At 35.2% G+C, this 22,790-nt stretch overlaps 1 long non-coding RNA gene across 1 annotated transcript; it reads right to left on the minus strand.

The window, feature by feature from the left end:
- Positions 1-14,148: 14,148 nt before the first annotated feature.
- Positions 14,149-21,899, minus strand: LOC111928381 (uncharacterized). The gene is made up of 5 exons (XR_002864074.2): positions 21,712-21,899; positions 20,123-20,201; positions 18,226-18,307; positions 17,646-17,715; positions 14,149-16,855 (listed from the first exon to the last, which is right to left on the minus strand). It is a non-coding gene; the product is annotated as an uncharacterized LOC111928381 (long non-coding RNA).
- Positions 21,900-22,790: the final 891 nt, after the last annotated feature.

Here is a 22,790-nt window from a genome sequence, read left to right on the forward strand (position 1 = left end):
GATCATGTAAATAAAAATTTTCTTTCAGGAAAGGGAACAAAATCTTGCTATTTCAATGAGGTTTTATTGGGCAAGCTTTGGCCCATTTCCCTGCACTTCTTTTATCTAATTCACTTTTATTGTTTTCACTTGGTTTCAGGATTTTTCCTTTTTTTTTTAACATTTAATTTCTTTAATTTCTTCTCCTCTCTCTTTATTTACCTTTCTTCCCCAATTTCAGGATTTTAATTGAAATAATTTTGGCAAGTTTTGGTTCTTTTAACTGCCCCTCATTTCATCTCAGTCCCTTTGGTTGTAGTCACTCGATTTCCAAATCTTCTGGTTTTTTTCAATTGCATTTTTTTTAATCATATCTCCTTTCTGAAGCATTTGTTAGACTTTGCTCTCTGATTTCAAGATTTCATTCCCTTTCCTGAAAAGCAGCCGACATTTCTGATATTACTTGGAGTTTTGTTCCTTTATTGCTTTTTAAACAGCTACTGTTTGTGTTAATTTCCATGTTGTTTGGAGAAGTTGTAAAGAAGATGAAATTTTCTATAGATTTCAGTTTTCATTTTCAGTCTGTTCTCCTCATATTTCTGTTCTTGAAATTCTACTATTTTGCTAATAATTTTCTAATTTTATAGTATTTTCAAAGTTTTTGCAATGCAGTTCAATTTTTGCATCGCCTACAAGACGCAAGGAACCAGGGGGACTCCACTATTAAGAAAGCTAACTCTACTTCAAAATATAGTATCTTGCTATTTTCCTACCACTGACTTTTGTCTTCATCTCTTCTCTTTTGTAACTTTTATCAAGCATCTGAGATTATCACTGATGAGTGAAATTACAATTTCTCAGCACAGCATACACAGATTCAGTCCCTAAATTTCTGTGGAGCATTTTTGGCTACTTTTATCAACTCCAAGGCTTTGCTAAATCACTAACATTTATCTTAGTTGTACCATCATATAAGGCATACCATTGAAATATCTCCAACACTAATCAGGGAACTTTTGATTACTTATAATTGGCATTATGTAACATGTCAAGGAACAATGGAAAAGAATAATAATAATTTCCTTTGGTCTGAAGTTTCTGTTCATGCTTTAAATCCACCAGCAGGTGCTGTTATGCTTAAATTTGTCCCTAGTACTGAATGTTTTTTAAAAAAGAACACCAAGAAAATTCATTTGAGGATGGCTCAGCATGAGATGATATGCATTGCTGATTCTTCTCACTTTTCCTTTTTACCAGACTTTATACAGATTTATATCACACAGCTATGATCCTGCAAAATTCAGAATAGATTTTCAAGAGAAGAAAATTTACAATAACAAAACTAAATGAAACATGGGAAAAAACATCTATAAAAGGCATAGAGTAATACTGGCATCAGAATAACTGGAAATGAACTAACAATGATAATGCCTTGTACCCTCGGCAAGGCTTTCAACCATGATAGTAAGAAAGCTGTAGAATAACTTTCAAAGCATAAAGAAGATCTCCAAGAGTTACAGTCAAAGTGTTCTTATGACCAAAGATTATTACATCATATATACTAGTAATTTAGTGTTAATTCAGAGAATTTTAAAATTAATTAATAGTCCAGTTTGTCTAGTGAATACAGAAAAGGCTCATTAATGTTATAATTAAAATTGTTATATAAAATAATCTTCTTAACATCATTCCCTCTTCTCTGGGGAATGGTATGGAAAAACACATCTTGAAAATTAACAATGTGATTAGATTTTCCTGCAATTCTGAGAGATTGGACTCACTAACCCATGAGCAATCTCAGCTTCATATTCTTAAATATCTAACTCATGTGAACAGAAGTGGGCTATGCATATTTACATATGAAGTATCAGAAGCATTGGAAGTGTTAGAATGACCAGCTCTACTATCCTCAGTTCACTAAATGAAATCTAATAATTTATGCACTTAAGTGAAATTTTAAATTATTTTAAATGTCCCTAGTCAGAAATAATTTTAATACTAAATAAACACCTTTGACTAAAACATTGCCATTAGATGTTTTTCTTCATATCAACGATTTTGATGGAGGGTTATTATGCTTTTTATTGGATTTTTCTTTTAGGCCTTCTCTACTGAGATTTCTGTTTCCAGGAATGATTACATATTTGTGTTCTGCATTTCCATTAGATATTAATTGGAAAGGTTATAAATCTTCAAGTTAGAAATCTTAAAAATTAATTAATTCACAGAATGAAGATTCAATTCTGAGTCCAGTGCAGAGAAAGATTCAAGAAGTGTTTTATTACCTCTTTCTCCAGGCATGCAATTTTCATGATGTCATGGTGCTTGTAAAAGGAAGCATGGAAGGCACTCCATGTCAAACTGCTCAGCTATCCCACAGCCACTGGGCACACTCATCACAGAGGTATCTGCAACCTCTCCCAAACACTGAGCAGCATGACGTGTTGACTCTGTGACTGAGTAAACACAACGTCATCCTTCATCCTAAGTATGTGTTTTGATATCATGTTGTTCAATTATAAACCTTACAGTAAAACTTACATTAATTCAGCTGGATGAGATTCTGTATTTTTAAAAGGTATAATTTCCTCATGACTACAAATGATCTCTATGAACCCCTCATCCCTCTCAAAGTTCTTTGGTCCAGAAGAATTTAATATTTTCATATGTTTTGTCATACAATCCAAGCCCTCTGCTTTCAAAGAGTTGTGATACAAATTCATATTCTTGAGATACTGCATTAAACATGTGAGATTATTGTTTCTCAGCTCAATGTTCTTTGAATTCTTTTCCGCATGCACTATCAGATTTATCATCTGAGCTAGGAAGTGCAGGCTACACTTGCACAGTTAATGAATGTTTGGTGCTTGGCAACCAATTCCCAGAGAAATGTAAAAGCTACCCAAATTTTGGCTGAAAATGAATTCAATTATTTTTTGTCTTCTCCCTGGGAATTTTTGATAAAGAGGCCCTCTAGAAACAACCCAGCAACTTATTTATCATGGGGTATTGGGTCTTGGGGTACACTTGCACTGCATGATTCTTTAAAATCTCTGTTAACTCAAAAGACTGATTGTTGCAAACTATAGTGTGCAAACTCTGTATTTAGAGGAAACTGAATAGAGAACATGAGAACTTTTCCCTTGGAGAGTCTGCAGAATTTCAAAACAAGATGGACAGCTTAACATTTAGCATAATTTGAGGAAATAGGGCCAGATGATAATTGCTTATTTTGCCTTATGATATCTGGAAGTGGAAGACAACTAAGAAAGTCTGGGTATATTCAAAGAAAATGAATTGAGAAGAACACAAATCATCTAATAAAATCTTTTGGTCTTGTTACAAAGTGCAGCCACAGATCCTTTAATGTTAGCTGCAGAGTGTATGCTCAAGGTAATGCTGAAGTCTTGACAGCTGCTGAAAAAGTTGCATTTAACTTTCTGAAATGCATTTTCTCTCCTCCCCTAAAGATTTTTTTAAAAAGACCAAAACTTCAATTCACAAAATAGTGTCAAAACAAAGTTGATAATAATTATTTTAGTTTAAAATAATGCTGTTTCATTTAGTTTGATAGCAGAGTCCATTTTACATAACACATTTTCATGGGGATTAGCGGATGCTAAAGTGTATCATGTTGCAGTTTTTTATTGGGTCTGAACAGCCAAATTTACTGTTTGGAAGTTATTTAAATAGTTTCAAATGTTTATGCTTTCTTTAGAAACCCTCAGTGTTTTTGTTTGGAGAAGAAAAAGATAAGCATTTGGAGCATGTATAATTTCATCATCAGTTAGTAGTCTCCAGGAGAAAGAGAAAAATCTTAAAATTGCCATTTTATTTTGAAAATAAGCCCCTAAAAAAATTCTTTAAAGCTGTAATTAACAGTCTTCAGTGACAACATATGGCCAGACCAGCCTGTGAAACCTTAGAGTCAGTGAATCTCTTCAAGATCTTGCCCTGGTAACAATTACATGGACAAAAGCATGGATTCTAGCCTGGAGATATGTAAATTACCTTAAGTAAAAAAAAGCATTGTGTATGATACAGTTTGAAATAAACATTCATGGAAAAAAAGTTTATTCCATCTTAAGTAAAAGGGAATTTTACTATCATATTTTTCTGAGCCCATAATTTTCATCTGCTGCCTTAAAGATGCTTGGGAACATCCAGTCACATTGCAGATGGATTGTTTCTCCTTTCTACCAGGTCAATGGATTTTATGAATGTTCAGCATCTCAGGGGGGAACAGCATTTTCCAGAATCTCTTGTGTTATTGCTGAAGGAATTATCTAGTACAGCACTTCAGATGAATGCTTTGGTGCATGCTGACGATCACATATTATCTTTTTACCAGTACACCATCTCAGTTCCAGCCCATTACATTTGTTTAACAATTAGTTCCTCTCTCATAGACCATTTTGGTTTTTTTCCATTTCAAGGGTTAACTAGCACCCTTCAGTCTTATCTCAAAGATGGGAAAAACATGAAAAAAAAAAAGGCCAATAAGACGTTGAGGGATGGTATTGGCTACATTTGAAAATATGAAATCAAAAAAGCTACAAAGGAACACAAAGGGATGAAGTGGTGGAAAATGAAACTCCCTTTTTAGGAGATCCCTTTTTCTTTGCTGAGGTAAATAGCTATAGGTATAGATGCCTATGTTTTACTGGCTCTCAATAATTTCTTTGCAGTGATCTGAATCCTTTGATAGTTTCTGATATAGTTTTTGACTTTTAGTATTTTTTAGTCCTTCATGGACAGTAAAAATTACAAGATATTTCTAATATAATTTGTACTTCAGTGGTCAATTTTTATACTTTCAAAATTTATTTACAGCCAATAATTGGTGTAAATGCCTCTACTATATTTTCCACAGTTTTTCTTAAGTCTGTTCGCTATGTTTAAACATATTTTTAAACTATAATCTAATCATAATGAATATTTATCCAGCTTAAAAGTGAAAGATTTAGCTTCAAAAATATTTGTATTTCTAAAGCAAAAAAGCCAACTTTTGCCATAAATTTTCCCAGTTAATCAGAATGACTGTGAGGTCATAAAATGACTCTTATAAAATGAGAGGCAGCTACATTTGATAATGGCCTTGAGGAGCGGAATGCTCAAAGCAGAAATTGCAGACAATGTATGACAATTGGTATGACACTTGGTTTCTCTCACATTGATCTGCTTCTCACGCTTTTAGAGCTTTCTTGGGCCCTCACTGACAAGTGAACTTCATCAACACTATGCCCAGACTTTTAGGCAAAACAGTGAGTTAAATTCTTCAAAAATGGCACAAAGGTCAGCCCTAGACAGAGTTTCAGTGTCAATGCAAAATTGCAACTGTAATGCCAGAAAGAAACCAACAGTGAGTTGTTAAGTTCAAAGTCTGGCACAGATAAGATGATTACCACAACTATTCTTGGTGCGCTAGTAAAGTGACGAATTATGAGGTGAGAACCGAGCAAGATAAAATTAATTACTGCAAAAAGGCTCATGATAACATCTGCTCACACCTCTGGCATAAGGCAGCCATATAAGCATTCAGAATAAGTCGGTGCTCCCTACACAGGCTCTGGTTACAGTGCAGCACTGAGCCACCTTCCATACACAGAGAGACGAGCAGAGTTCAGCATTGCCTCTACAAAGGCAGGGGACTCTCCAGCCGTCACAAACCTGCATACATATGGCACAAGGAGGTGAAATTGTCAAGTTTGAATACAGGTTTGAAAGCACATCACCTTTCCATCCTTCTCTCTCTTCCCCTTTACCCCCATTTTTTATTTTCTGGGAAAATAATTTTCCTATCCTTACATTTAGTCAGTGCTATGCTACTGAGTGGTATTTCAGGTAGAGAAGGAATAAACAACTGCAACCATAACCACATCTGATCAGTTGTGCCTCTAGGCATACAGTTCTTCCTAATCCCTGTGGGTGAGCAGATGAAGCCACAGGGCAAAATTATTTTCTTACAGTTTAACAAGGAAGGAAATCAATAAATAACATGTAAATTCACAACTCTTTTGCTTTAAAATAATAATCCCAGCGAACTAAGGCAAATACTCCTATGGTCCTGGAATTTCTCCCAGAAATTATATCATGCTATAATATTTAAGGGAAAAAATCGGTTCTCATCCAAAACACACTAAGAAACTTTTCAGTTGCTCTTACATCCAGGAAACTGCTTCTAATTTCAAGGTTGATTTTGTCTAATATCAACTTTCAACTATTAGATCTTGTTACACTTTGATCAGCAAAATTGAAAAGAATTCCATTATCTGATTTCTTTTTTTTTTTCCATGTATAGGTAGATTTCCATAAGGATTTAGAAATATTTCACACAACTCCTTGATCAAATGAGCCTATTAAGGGCTTCTTGTCAGCTACATATAATTTTTGTAGTAGTACTTTGAAAAGTCTTCATTATTCCGACACTCTTCTCCACATATGGATCCCAGGAGGACACACAAAATCTGTTGCACTGCTGGTTATCAGTGCAACATGCAAATACAAACCTCAATTTTCCTCTGCTCTGTGATATTCTTCTTTTTATCTATATAGTAGCATTATGGCTACAAACAGTAATCTGAGATCTGAAACAATTCTTCTTGAATTTCAGTAGCTTTAGTCTGTTACATTTATTTCCTTGTCTCTTGGTAGTATACAAACAGATTGATGATCTTTAAATAAAAAAATTTTAATTATTCCATGACTCTATATTATATGATATACATATGCGACTCTCTTTCTCTTTATATATATACATCTATAATAAATATAACACATATTATATATATATAATATAATATAACATAATTCCTAGTCTGTATACCATCTGCAAACTTCTCCAGGATATTTTTGATGTCCTCATCCTAATAGCTGATGAAGAAATCAGGTTGGTACATATAAAGAATTGTGGTTTAAAAATCCTATTTTAATAAATTTATTCATTTCTGTATGTCACATTCAAAATTTATTAATGATCCCATTTCTAGTCCAGTCATCTTGTGATCTCCCTCTATGTATGCCTTTTAATCAAAATGCATATCAAAAGCTCTGAAGAAATCCCTATGTCTTTAATTATAACTCTCATCACTTCCAGATAGTCTCTTAAAACACCATGGAGTTTGTTTAAGGAGATGAAATTCCAAAAAACCTCAAATGACCAGCGCAAATTTATCTTACATTTTGAATCTTAAATTAAACACTCCATTAGATATTCATCTTTGTGCTCAAACTAAATGATTCATAATTTCCCAGTTATTTCTCACTACCTTTTAAAAGCATAGAAGTTGAATAAACAGTCTTCAGCTTTTGCTCAATATTGTCATCAGTTTTTCAGAGGTGCTCACGTAATTTCCTTTAGGCTGTAGGTTATTAAAAAAAAGGGAAACAAACAAACAGGCAACTTAATTTTTTTTTTTCTAGTGGTGTCCATTGTCTAGTTTGAAAATTTTGCTCTATACTTGAAGAGAAATATAAACAGTGAAGAGGCCTCAGCTGGGGATATGGTGTGTCTAATTCCTAGCAGACAGATTAAAAGGACATGCAAAATCAGCATAGTTTGCTGCTCAAAGTCATCTAGGATGTAGTATTATGTGTCAGACCAGCTGAAAAACAAACAGTTTCATTGAAGCATTGAGAAAAAAGGTGTTAAAATGAAATTTATTGTAACATACAATGAAAATTAATACTTTGCTCCTGAGGTGCTGAAATTTGAGGGAACTAACTGTAGCCTCATTTCCATTTTTATGGCTATAGCTATTAAAGATTTTATGTGCTTGTTGTTTAACAGAGGCATTAAGTGCTTAGTGAAGTTCCAAAACACATATGGTATGTAGTGGCATTTGAGATATCCTAAGCCTGCAGCTGCCCCTCAGAAGTGTGTGATTATCCCATAAGCTCTTAGTCTTGTCTGCCAACAGCATGTAATGTATCCATTTGTTACCAGTTCATTATAATTTCAAAACTTTTGGTCTGGAATTTAGTATTTAGCACTGCCTAGCTCACCACAATCAGGATTACTGAAAGGCAGTGTGTCTGAAAAGCACTCTGCTCACAACAACCATGAATATACCTCTCATATACTACTCAGTTATTTTTTACGGCTGTTGGAATGAACACTTACAAGTTGTTCAAGTTGGTAAATATAAAAGTCATATTGAAATCTTGATGCTTCCATGGATTATGTCTTAGCCACGAATGTTCTGGCATTGAATAAGCACTCATCATTGGTTTAATGTTGGTTTTACCACTGAAGTCCTGCCTGTTACTCCTTTCTTTCCTTCTCTTCTTTTCTCTTGTATTCTCCTTCTTTGTTTTGGTTTTGCTCCTTCTCTCCATCACTCTTTCTCTCCTTCTTTGTATACTTTAGAAACTCATCCACTGCTCAGTTAAGTGTCTGGACACAACAGCCCAGAGTTGGCTAACGTTGTCCTCATTTTCAAGAAGAGCAAGAGGGCCCTGGAAGCTACAGGCCTGCTAAAATAATGAAGAAGGTCATTCAAAAAATGCATATGTTGCATTCAGAAAAAGAAAGCCCAGCTTTGGTCAAGACATACTGTGCTCACCAAAACAAGTAGCCTAACAAGAATGCAGGTCAGAAGAGCCTCACTTTTCTATAGGCAAAAACTGCTGAAACACAGGAGTCACCTTACCTTGAAGGACAGCACGTACTTTTGAAATGGGCACTATTCATACAAATCATCTATACATATGAAAAGATTTGCCCTTGAGTGTGTGCCAGTAAGTGTTTAGGTTTTAGCTGAGCCACTGCATTTCTTCAGCCTTCTCATCCTATTAAGCATCCCTTCCCAAAGTAGTATCACAAACATATGTAGAAATACTAACTTATTCTCACTTTGCAATAAAAAAGCAACCAATGATAAGAACAGTTTTATTGTGTATTTATGGCAAATATGTCAAATAAACTGGACAAGAAGAGAAGTAATGAAGAGAAGTAATGAAAAAGTAATGTACTTCACCACTGGCCAGTAGAAGATATTTGGGACATATTCTGAATATGATAGATAGTCCTGCTGCTAGACCCAGAGCTCTGGGTGAATTGCCCTTAACCTTACAGTCTGTAGCCATTTTAACCAAAGAGTCCAGAGCAGGTTGCAAGAAATTTCTACAAATTATTGAACTGGTAATTAGTTCTTGCTGAGATTTTTCCTGTCCTATGGTGGGTTTTATCTTACCCTGTGTTCTGAGAATTAGCTCATGAGATAGTACCTCATACAAAATCACTGAATTTACCCTTTAAAATATTGCCATAAATTTTGAGATGGATTCATATCTACTTATAAGCTGTCAGAAAATTAGGTATAGGGAAGAAAATGGACTCTTAGTTTCCTCCTGTTACCAAAGGAAGGAATGAGTGATACATCTTTTTATGTTCTGCCTGCAGAATAATAGTATGGCTTGTCCTCTAGAAATATTTTTATCTGTCCTCATTGTCTAGGATTGAACTTGAACCAAATTTGAACTTTCAGATTGTTGCACTGGGTAAAATTAATTTCATTCATTAATCACTGCACTTATTTGAACTAATTAAAAATAGATTCAGTAATTCTCTGCCACTAGTGATCACAATATATTAACTGCAGAGCAGGATGTAGTCTTGGAACATAGTCACAGGATGAAAGGGATTTTAGAACCAGTGAATCCAACAAAATTTTTCTCTCTTCATTTTGTAGATTATGTAGCTATTTTTTAAAACAAACTTTTAAAATATGTGAACTAGTTTTAAAAGTCAAATTCTTTGCAATAAGGAAGAAAAATAGTATTTTGAAAATAGCATATGGGATCGCATATGATTTTTTCTGTAAAAGTTAGAATTTTTCCTGTGTAGCAGACCACATTTACTAAGAACCACAATTTCTTTGAGATAAAATTTAAATAATTACTGTTATTTGAAATTATTCTGTCAAAGGAGGCACCCTAATGTTATAGCCAATAAGTAAACTCCTATGGAAGAATAGCATAGCATGAGACAAGCATTCAGCTACTTCTATGAGTCATGATGCTACCATGCCAATCATTCTGTGCAGCACCAGCCTGAAAGATGAACAGCAGAAACTAGCAAACTACTACTTCTATGCATAAACAAATAATTATAGTCTTCCATAATTATTAGTGTCAGGGTAAAGTCGTACAATGGCATGTAAAAAAAAAGGTGTGTTTTTCACCTGCTTTAAATCTGTGGTTTATAAAATGCAGCTATAGTCTTACAAAATCACAAACCAGAGAATGGTTGAGGTTGGAAGGCACTTCTGGAGATTATCTGGTCCAGGTAAATATCCTGCCCAAACAGGGTCACTGACAGGCGGTTGCCCAAGACCATGTCTAGATGGCTTTTGATTATCTCCAAGGATGGAAAGTCCATGCTCTCAGGGCACAGAAAATTGCTATCCTCACAGCAGAAGATGTCTTGTTTGTTTGTTTGTTTGTTTGTTTAGACAGGAACTGCTATGTTTCTGCTATGTTCTGTGCTCATTGACTCTGGTCCTTTCTTTGAGCTCCATTGGAAAGGGCCTGGCTTCAAGGTTTTTACACCCCTTCTCCAGCTATTTACATATCTTATGGAGATCTCCCCTGAGTGTTCTCTTCTCTGGGCAAAACAGCACCAGCTCTCTCATTTGTTCCTCTTGATGACTTGCTGCTGACTTCTCACAATGGCTTCCTTGTCCTTCATGTATTTGGGAATTATTCCCAGAATTAGGTGCTCCCTCCCCTACCAGGAATCAAGGTGACACTGACGAATCTGTAGCTTTCTGAGCCCTCCTTCTTGACCTTTTAGACAATAGGACTGACATTTGCTTTCCTCCAGCCTTCAGTCACCCTCTACAATTGCCATGATTTTTTCAAGATAATTAAGAGTGGCATGATTATTGATTATTAAAACCTACCAGTTCTGTCAGCACTTATATGCCCAATTTGTTTAAATATTTTCTGACCTGATTCTCTGCCACCAAAGAAGATTGTGTTTCTATATATGATAAGGTACAGCTTACAGGCAGATCAGGTGCTTGACAATGTGGTAGGAGTTGCCAATTACCTGTCTAGACATATTTTCATAGTGAGTGATAACAGGAATGGTTGAATGGTGTGATGCAGTTAATCTGATTAAAAATGTTCATAAATTGTGTAATGTCCTGTGCTAAAAAAAATTAGCTGTCCCAAAAGATTCTATGAATCAAGAGGGTGACTGAAATACCTTGAAAACAAAGTTGTGTCAGCTTTCCATTTTGAGATTTCAGAGGTTCTTCTGTTGAATTATACATTTTTGGTATTCAAGGATTCATAACACCAAATGTTAAACTAGGCAGAAAAAAAGCTAATGCAGATCATTCTCTTCTCAGGCACAGGAATGAAACCATGAAATGAGTAATGCTTAAGTACAGAAAAGGCAGTTACTAGATATTTTGCAGTACTTTAGCCACCTGTGGGTTTAAAAATGAGCATTTCTTTTCAAAGTAGAGGTAAAATAAAAAATTTGTAATGCATCATTTATTAGTAGAACTATTTAATAAAATTATCCCTGAGATATGTTAATTATGCAAATATATAGATAATCACAGAATACCAGGTTGGAGGGGACATCAAGGATCATCTGGACCAACATTTCTCGGCAAAAAGCATGGTCTAGACAAAGGGGCCCAGCACTCTGTACAGCTGGGTCTTAAAAAGCATCCAGTGCTGTGGAACCCACCACTTCCCTTGGGAGATTATTTCAGTGCCTGATTGTTCTCACGAAAATATTCCTCTTGTGTCCAACTGGAATTTCCCCAGGAAGAACTAGTTCACACTATGCCTCGTCTTCTCCATGTGACTCCTTGGAAAAAGGAAGGTCTCCAAGTTCTCTGTAGCCACCCTTCATGTACAGGAACATGGTTATAAAGTCTTCCTTGAGGCTTCTCTTCTCCAGGCCTAACCAGCCCAGCTCTCAGCCTTCCCTTGGATGGCAGGTTTCCTGATTCTTTATTAATCTTTGTGGTTCTTCTTTCGACCTCATTCAGCCTGTCCATGAAATGTGAAGCAGTTACAGGAGTTACCATTACAACTAAGTGCTTGGAAACTGAGGATACAGTGTCGTGTGTGGATATCTTCAGACAATCATGCATGTTTCTATTTGGACAAAAATCATATGTATAACTACTGGTATGTATGGAAAGTGTGCATGTTTCCCTGGCTCAGGTTTGACACCCTTAGAGGAAAATTACTTAGCTTACTTTACTTAGGACTGTGTACTTTTCCTTTCTCCAAGTGGTTTTGTCCAGCCCAGAAACAAATTACTTTGCAGAGGCAGCCTGTATGCAGAGGGGGAACACTCACAAGATTTGTACAATGTCAGTAGCTCAGAATAGAAAAGAATGCCTGCCTCATTGTCTTGGAGAATGAAATATAACAAGGAGTTTATAGCAAATAGAGAGATTAGCCAAGAAGTTTTGCTTGCTTGTACAGAGTGCTCTTAATTTGCATTGGACATTGGAAAGAATTACAGACTGACAGCTGTGAGTTGCAGAGATAGAAGCGCTTGGATGCACTTTGAAGCTTTTACAGATACTTAGAAATTGAACACACATCTGACCTTTCTATCTCAAGTGTCATAAATAGCCTCAAGATTATGTTTTTACATGACAAAGTCTGGGAACATGTCACATATCATGGTCTACGATTTGCTGGGGAACAACTCACATCATATATAGATAAATATTACTTCAGCCTTTAGCTATGTTAGAGCAAAGAGAACCAGCCAGCACAAGAGGAATTCACTGCTAACTTTATTATACCATAAAAAACTATCCCTTTTTTCAGTTATAATTTATATTACTGAACTAATTTTACTGCAAGATAGTTGATTTAGTCATAACTGAAGATGTTTTTTCTTGATCTAGGAAATGCGTTGCATCCTATCTATGCCAAAACAAAGATGCTAATGGATTAGTAAAAAAGATGTGTGCACATCCATTTTAAAAAATTAATACTTCAAGGGCAATATACAAGCTGCTTTTGTGGTGTTAAATGGACTAGTGGAAGAGGTTGACTGATATCTATTTTTGTGTAGAATAAATGCATGGTTTCAAGCCAAGGAAGTGACTTTAGGACAGAGTGAGACAGTTTGATTCCAAGGTCAAGATATGGCTCAGTAAACTATTTATCAAAATGAGTGTTGAGCAGGGGACTTAACTCTGTAAGCAGGAGCTGGATGTCTGTCTGAAATACATCTGACACTTCCTCCTGTAACTGCCTTAAATCAGATACACAGACCCCAGTAAGGTGCAGAGGAACATCTGACCCTTATGGAAGGAATCGTCAAAAAACAGTTGAGTGAGGAATTGCATAAACTAGCTGAGAGACACAAAAAAAGAAAGATTTAGATTAGATTCCTGAAGTAAGGGACCATGCATAACTCCCAATTTTTTTCTGCCATTAACTTTTGTATATTTGTATGTTCTTCAGTCTTCATATGTGTATCACTCTCTCTGTTTCTTCCTGAGTACAGGTGTACACACAAGCACATATGCATAAAAACACACACGCATCCACAGACTTACAGACTTTTTAAAAAAATGTGTTTTATAAAGCTTATATTGGTCTTTTCCTTTGTCTGGCTCTTTCCTAGCATAGCCTTTCATATTCTCTTATCAAAAGAAAGTTAACAATACTTACTTTTCTCTATGAAAATAATTTTTCGTTGCTATTTCCTTGTAAGATCACCAGTGTTTAAGAAATTTCCACAAGGTTGGAATAGTCTAATGTACTGCTTTGAAGCCTTTCTAACTTTTATAACTAGGATTCTTTTCCAGTGAGCTATTTGCACTAAATGCCAATCTTTTGGATGTTATTCCAATGCTAGATGAATGTCAGTCCAGGATTTGTCACAATGGTGAACAAATGACAGGATAGCATTTATGAAATACTGCCCTCTTGTGCCTCAGTAAAATGAGATTACAAAGAGCAATATTTGTTGTTTTTCTTCTCTCTCTCTCTCTTTATTTTTTTATTTTTTATTTTTTTGTCTGGTTTGATTTGATTTTGGTTTGGTTTTGTAGTTACAAGTAAATAGTGTGATCACATATTCAGCTCACAGTTTTCTGGACTAGAGCAGCTCGCTTCTTCCTTTGACAATTTAATCCCTTTTTATTTGTAGGCAAAAGAACAAGAGATGTTTGCTTATAATTTTTATTAGTAGTGGATGAGTAGGAGAAGAAAAATAAATTCTCAGAACAGAAGTGGCAAGATTAAAAATTATATAGCTGGGACATGTGCATGCAACTACAAATAAAATACATATATGCAAATACACTAAAATAGAAAACACAAAAGGGAAAATAAGGTGATGATTTCTCTAAAAAAATCCAGCTTGATATTTTATTAAGTGGTGATCATTGACCCAGTGGTACATTAGAGATCATGTATATCTGTTTGATAACTAAATTAATAAATAATTCCACTAAGAAAAAAATTAACATTGCTATATAACTGAGATTTGTTTCTGAGTATAGTAAGAAGGTGGCTATGAAACTGAAAACATGGGAAACATTTGTGCTTCCTACCTTGGAGGAGATCTGCCACATACCAAACTTGCTTCCAGCAAACCTTCATTTCAGGCTTTACTTAGAGATATGACTGAAGTGAGAGAAGATTGACACCTCCTCAGGACCAAAACTTTCAACAAGGTTTTGTAAGATCATTTTTATGCTGGGTTGCTCTGTATTTGGAAGACTTCAGGATGCCTATCTAAGTCATACAATTAGCTTGCTTGTAGCAAAACCACTTGTAAATTATATAAAGACATTAAACATAAAAGTTGATGCTTCAGTATTTATATTGTTGGGAAAAGCCAAAGATCAAGAAAATAACTCCTGAAACCGAAACTTTTACAAGGCTGCTACTGCTGCTGCCCTTGGGTTGACTCATACAGTCAGGTTTGAGGGAGAACATAGTATGAAACAGAAAGGAAATCAATAGCATTTTTCTAGTTTTCAAAAGCTCATGTGATCAATTTGCAGCCATAGTTGTTCTTCACAGGTTGGTTTGTCACACCTGGATAGTGAAATTAAAAACTGAAGAAAAAGTTTTCAACATTTACAAGACAGTTAGATAAGACAGAATTGCTTACTGCATACTAAATGTGTAACATTTATTTTTCCCATTGCAATCACTCTGTCGTCTGTTTCATCACAGCATGTTTTCCTGTGCTATCCCTCACAAAGCAAAGAGCTTCCACTAAATACTTCATTACTGTGTTAAACCTAAACCAATGATCAGGACTGGGATCAGTTTTACACATAGTGCACCTAATCTTCTTGAGTTTGAGAATTTTCCATTGGAAATCCAGCAGTGACAGCAATAGAGCACTTTGTGGCTTTTGTGAACTTCTGTCTCCATTCTCAGACCTATTTAGTAGCCATTTGTCTAAGATTTCTTTCCATATTTTTTGTAATCTGTGGACCCTGACATGACCTTTCCATAACACAGAGAGCATCATCCCCTTCCATGGATTATGTTTGGCCATTATTCTAAACACAGTTTTTCAGTGCCTTGTACATGTGAAATTCTACCTCTTCTAAACCTAAAGAGGGGTTGGGGAGAGACTGGAGCCTATGTTCAAGCTTTCTCATTACTGACAAGAGATAGAAAAAAGCAGTAATTTTTCAATAATATTGTCTCCAACTCTAGGGAAATAGTGCAATCTGAGTACAAACGCTGTCAAAAGATGAAGGCAACATTAAGTGTCAGATAAAAGTTTCTCCTGGAAGTAAAAATCCAACAAAGTGTTGAGTGCATTTTAAGTTGCAATGAACTTCTTCAAATTCAATCTTCAGAATTACCATGAGCCATCAAATTCAAAAAAACTTACTTAAAATTATAATTTGAAACCAATTATGGCAAATTAACAGCAATCAAGAAAAATACATCTGAGTGGTTTTTGATTACTGAAGGTCAAAATTTCCTATAACAACAACACAACGAATTTCTAAAACTACATCAGATTCTGAAACTTCATAAAATATCTGTAGATTTATGAAGGTAAAAGCCTAACAACTTTTCTGATCCAAGATTCACAGTAGAAAAGTATAAATAATACATATGATAAAAAAAAAATTCAAAACCAACAACCCTAATGGACTAAATGGACCAAATAATTTGATAGACTCAATAGATAGCATAAGATAGACTCACTCAACTGTGTTAATATTACTAGTTTTTAGCAAGTGATGATGAATAAAAAAATTGTTTCAAGTTTCACTTGAAAGATTTTTGTCTTTTTTCCCAGAATTCTGTGGATGTCTCCCAAAGAGAAAGGTGTTCTAACTCAGATCAATATCCCTTTCTTCATTCATTTGCTGTAAATGTGAAAGATTTCTAATGCTTATAGGAAGCAAACAGCTTCATAAATTAGCATAAAATATTTCTGAACAGACTCCATTTGGCAATATATATCACTCCAATGCTGTTTTTAGAAAAGTTCTTTTCAAAATTTTCAGCTGATATGTATTTGTAAGGGAGAATGTTACTGAGTGCTTAGTTGAGAGACAGACAGTTTCTGAATGAGTCATTAGTTGCCCTGTCACAATTAAGAGAAGGGCAGCATTGTATCCCCAAAATACAATAGTGACAGCAGTGCAGTAAAAACATTTTCATTACAATAAACTGATCCTGATTTTAGGTGCTTTTGAATAGAAGAGACTAAAAAATTAAAGTTAATAATGTTCAAGTGGAGAAGAAGCATGGATACAAGGGCTATGAAGGGAATTAATTATCAGGGTCTTCTTCCAAGAAGCGAGGGAAATCCTCCTTTGCTTGGCATGGCTATAACACCATTGGATAGAACTGCAATGCTTGTATTTATGTGATTAGTCTGACCAAGTAGCTGTAAAGGAAGAAGAAACAAAAAAGTCTGGGTTTTCTTCGGATCTTTTAGTCAAATCACACAGATGTTAGCAAAACTGTGAATGGAATATTTCCACAATCAACAGATACATAAGGCAAAATACTAGAAAGCTGTACTTTCTTCAAAAGGATCTGGGTTGTTTGAAAAGCTGATTATGGGATGGATTTACAGTGCAAGGTTATGAGGATTCTAATCCCTCCCAGGAAAGACTGAAGGGAATGGGGGCTCCTCAACTACATCACCCCACAACAGGAACCTTCTATCATAGCCTCTGACCCAGGGATCTGCCAATTCCACATCAGGACACCTAAATAGTCCTATATCATAAGGGTGTCCCTCTGGTCCTGAGCTAAGCACTCTGCAGGATATATATGAGGCCCACTTCAGAGCAACAAATTCAATTCAAGCTAGTTTAATTCTGAGGCACAAATATTAAAAAAGATGATACCTGATACAGAAAGACTCCTCACATATTTTAAATAAAAAGAGCAAGTTACAATTTCATTTATGAAAAGTCTCTACTGTTGACTGCTGTTTCATCCTGTATCCTAAAATCAATTCGTTATCAGGGCTCTCCACACACTTACAAATAAAATCAATACTTTATTAACCAAGTCTTTCTTAACAAATTAAATAATCTCCCTAATGAAACTCTTGAGTGACTGAGTAACAAGATTTCCCAAGTGAGTCACTGGCTCCAGACCCATACTGTGTGGTAGCCATAGGGAAAATAGGAGAAGAGAGAGGGGATGTGTACATGGAGACACACCTGATAATTCCTTTTCTTTTCTCCAGCTGTTAACAGAACCTGTCAATCTCATGCCAAGTGTCTGTGTTACCTGTGGTGTGAACCAAAAATGATGTGTGTGTGACTCATTACTACCTTAGTAACGTCTATCTGACATTATTATATGTCATAAGACACTAAAGGTTTTTCCTGTAAGTCAAAAGCATTTTGCAATTCTTCAGACTGGGAGAAAAAAAAATTAGAATCACTACTTGAACTTTGTGTAAGAGGTGAAGCATCTCATCAGGTACACAATGGCTTTCTAGTAAAGATCCAGGAAAAAATTTTGAATTACTAAGAATACTACTTCTGTTATTTATTTTCCTGGAGAGACTCACTGTGTTTTAAACAGTGTGTATTATACACTAGCTTGATCCACTATTTTTGGGTACATTGCCTTGTTAGAATAGTCAATTCTTCCTATCTGAACTGAGACATCCATATTCAATTAACTCTTCCTTCTCTTGTTTATGGTCTGGAAGAAAATGGCTGAGCTTTAGAAAAGCTCTGCACTTATTCAGGAAAAGTACTGAGCTTCTAAGTTTTACTATTTCAAACTTACCATATTTGAAGAAGGCTCGTAAACAGGCTACAGCAATTATAATATTTGGAGATTTTGAGAGCTCTGGGGCATTCATTGCTTCCTAAATAGGAAATGGACATATGCTACTATAAGAAAATAAGAGGAATGCAAGGTATGTCTTCTTGCAATATGTGTTTCCAAACACCTGGAGGAAACAGTTCTCCTTTCAAATTAAAAATTCCTTTTTCTCCTTAAGAATACTAAAAAAACCTAGGAAGGGAGGTACAAGGACTTGCTACTGATACTCCCCAGATTCATTCAGTATAAATTTTCAGGATATTATATATTCTAGGTCATCATTGAATCAATGATGCTGTATAAATTCTATTTTGTATCAGATGAGAAATATGAGAAAACTTATTACTTTGAGTTAATTGTGAGCAAAAAGTTTAGGTCTGTTGCAAGATCTCTGAAAAATGTGTGTAAGTTTAATATGGTTCCTTAAGCATTTTCACTGCCCATTAATCAAACCTATTCAATGGAAAGCCAGAGGCAAGGAGATAGTAAGAAATTTGTTGATAGGCAGGAGAAATAGAGAATGTATTCCATGCTTCTGAAATGCACAGTATATATCAAGTGCTAATACAGTGGAACAATGACGATGTTTCCTAATCCTAGACTCCTAGAATGGTTTGGGTTGGAAAGGACCTTAAAGATTATCTAGTTCCAACCCCTCTGCTGTGGGTGGAGACACCTTCCATTAGACCAGGTTGCTCAGAGACCCATCCAGCCCGGCCTTGAACGCCTCCAGGGATGGGAGGTCCAACCTCTCTTGGCTAAAGTTGTAGCCCCATTGACCAGTAAGTACACCATTGTCATTGCCATGATATGGCTTTTGTATGAAATTTAAAGGCCTCGGAACTGAGGCTTGTTGGTTTTGTCTCAGTCTCAATTGGTTATGGGAACAATTTGTCGTGTTAATCTTTGGTAGAAAGTGTCTCCTGTTATGATGTGGACTACAAGATAGGAATAATAGAAGGAAAAAAAAAAAAAATGAGTGCACATTTTGGATTATTTAATAGTCATTTTTTTAAAGTCCACCTGTCATATCATCTGGCTTATATTTGACTGAGGCATAATATTGTTACAGCCCTAGACTATACTTGCCAGAACCAGCAAGAATGCAAAGAATAGCACTAAACATTAAAATTACTTGTGATAATACCTTCACTTAAAAAAAAAAAGTGTGACAGAAATAAACTAAAAGCTGCTCTAGAAAGAGAATGTCTTTATTCTTAGTATCATTTACTTCAGATTTTTCAGCTACAAGAGCTGGTTACAAATGTGAAGTTCATTGTCAGACTTCCTTCTGAGCAGTATGAATAGGTAACAGGATATTGCATACTCAATGAAATGAAGCTTGGAAGGAAAAAATCTATACAAGGTAATTGATGTAATACAGAACACTTCATCACTAACAAATGTATAAAAGGAAACTGAGACATGAGACAGGAATTAAATTATTCCAAAATGAGGATTTTAAGATTTAAAAGCTAGTAGCCTTGAAACAAAAATATTAAAATTATCCAGGAAATTCACATGAAGAAATCAGTCTTGAGATGTATAAAACACAAATTGAACACAACTACAGAATTTTTAATCAAGGTTTCCCTCTCTCTTTTCTTTTGTGTGCGTCATGTCCTATAAAAAATAATTTCTGAAGAAACATTTCATGAAAGACATCAAACATATAAGCAATAAGACCTGCCAGGAAAGGAAATGAAGATGAGACTGGGACAAGTTTGAATCTCATTAGAATTCCTGCCTGGGAGGTTATTGTTAACCTATTTTCCTTCTTCTTTCAGAAGCCATTATTTGTGTCAGTTAGAAGAATAGAAAGAACTAAAAGAGGGAGACACAGTGAAGGTCTTCTTACCTTTAAATCACACCTAACCAATGTAAGTAGTTTGACTTGTGGGAGATACTGATGTTACTGATGCTATAATCATCTTTATCTGGAAACACAAGTGCAAAATTAACGTGACAAGAAAATTATGTAAAATGAAGCATGTTGTTACTATATCTAAAACTGCTAAGATTTATGTGAAGCATATAAATAGAGCTGCTTCAACAAAGGTTTTTATAAATTCTGATCTCATCCACAGACTATGGTTTTGTCTTTTGCTATGTGATAACTGAAAAAATGTAAGTCAGTGAAAGCACAGCTCATAGGTAATGTGAGAAATGCAGTTATTACAAGAGATTACAAATCTTACACACAAATTTATTTACTTCACTCATTTTTTTAGCACAACTTTTGAAGTTAATAAGCAAAGTGAGCAAATATGACATTATATTGGTCTGTGTTACTACATTTTTCAGTACTTTCTGCAGTTAGTTATGCCACCTCAACATCTATCCTCATGTAAGAAATTTCAACCCTATAAAACAAGTTTTGTCCAGTATGTAATAATTTCATCTGGATAAAAAGCATATGGAAAGATAGCAACTTTATTTTCATTCAGTAGATTCCCAGAAGAGATACAATAAAAAGCTCAACTGTGTCTCAACTATCATAAGCAGTTCTTCTTCAGGCCCATATATATTGTTTACATAGTCAACATCATTGCTTTCTTTGTTCAAGGAGGAAAGAGGTAGAAAATGTGGCTTAATTTCTCTGAAAAGTTAGAAAATTATTGGGATTTAGTCTAGGTTAACTTCCTCAATATTGACTTTATGTGCTATTATACACATCTTTTATTCCCATTGGTAGATGTACTCTTGGCAAATTATTGCTGAAGCAGACAAGTCAGTGGGAGCAAAGGTTCTAGGTAGAGAGAAATATTAATGGAAATATAAACCTTCTTTATACAAATACACAGAAATTTATTGGAGTGACATGAATTTGTTCTTAAAGGAGTGACATTTCCCTTCTTGGACTACCTCTCACCATCTGAGTACGGAAAACCCAAGGGACAATATAAATGAAAACATAAAAATTACCTAGTCTTTATTCAGGAATAGAAAACAGAAGTCTGGTTGTGTAGTAAAGTATTTCTAATTCAGCAAACTCCCAAAGATGCAGATTCTAACAACTGATCTGCCAATTTTCACAGTATTTTGGCAGTTTGCAATAACATTTGCACATCTAACATTTGCATTTGCTGCTGCCAGTTCTTGATGTCTTATAAACACAGCTTAAGTGACATTGTCATTACAGTGTCATCTTCATCAACAGCAATCTTCATTATATTTCTCTGCTGTGGAAAAGTACAATTTGAGGATAATAAGCACTTGAAATTGAAGAAAACAGTGTCAGTTTTCTATTCTAAGGTTGCTGAGCCCATAGCCCACAGGCACTCTCACTGCAGCTTTGTTTCCTCTCTGTGGTGCTCATGACTATACATTTTTCTCATCTAAGTTATCTTTCTGCAGAATTATGCTTCTGAAAAACATATTTTTGTGCTAGCATGGCTCTCAGATATAAGGTGTTATTTTTCTGGAGTAGCTAAAGAGAATACTCACTGCCTTGCAAATCGTATGAAGTCTAGGATGTCAACAGTGGTGACATGGGATAAGTCCACTCAAAATTCTTCTTCACTCTGATAACTCTTCACTTTTAGAAGGAAATTAATTAGCTATTGATATATGTGAAACATAATCAAATCTGGAAAAGTAGAATATGTCATCTGTGCTCCTGATATGCAATAAACCTGGAGACAGTGTTCAAAAAGAAAAAAGGATAAAAAATTGCAGAACTTTCAGGCTTGTCATGATGAATTATAATCCATTATCTAGTCCCATTGCTCAGTTCACCTAAGTTAATATTTGCAAAAAGACAGAGACTTCTAATCTCTGATTGAACATTATGGACAGAAAATATACTTAGAGATTTGATGACTATCTACGGTTGCTGTAGATAGTGCTCTGTAGTTGGCCTGGTGTTTACCTGTTCTTTGAGTGAGTCTACACCACAGTGAATACACTGTAAATAGATGTACTGGCACTAGATGGGTCAGCTCATATGTTGACATCACTGTAACTATGACATCATGAATATTAATCAAATCTAACTGTCTGAGTGTTTACTCGGGTTCTCAAGAGGTAATGGCAGCTACTTCCACGATCTAACAGAATTCAGTAGGTCTAGAACTAATATAGCTACATCATGACCATCTTGGTCTTGGTCTTGGCTGCTATATTTTATCACTCATTTTGGAATCCAGGTTCATCACTGATGCATACCAAATGCTAAATTGAAATTTCTATTCCATTTAATGGGGGAATAAGTATTGATCACATTTAAGAATGCTGAGATCTTCAGAATCAAGGTTAGTCAACTCCTAGATGAATATGGGCATTCACATGAATCTTTTGAAAGGAAGAGTTCATGTCATGTACAATGTCACTGGATTTTAAGTGCCTGTCTCTTTACTGTATTTCATCTCTGGCAACAGCTCAGTCAAAATAGAACCATGAAGACACAGATTGCTGATTTGCAGGAAACGAGCCATAGAAAAACAATTTTCTTGGTTAAAACACTTAGCACATGTCCCTCTTTGGACTAATTAGAAATGTATTTACTACTGACTTCACCAAGGGCA

This window comes from Cyanistes caeruleus, chromosome 5 (assembly GCF_971803275.1).
Source record: "Cyanistes caeruleus chromosome 5, bCyaCae1.hap1.1, whole genome shotgun sequence".
Taxonomy (NCBI): Eukaryota; Metazoa; Chordata; class Aves; order Passeriformes; family Paridae; genus Cyanistes; species Cyanistes caeruleus.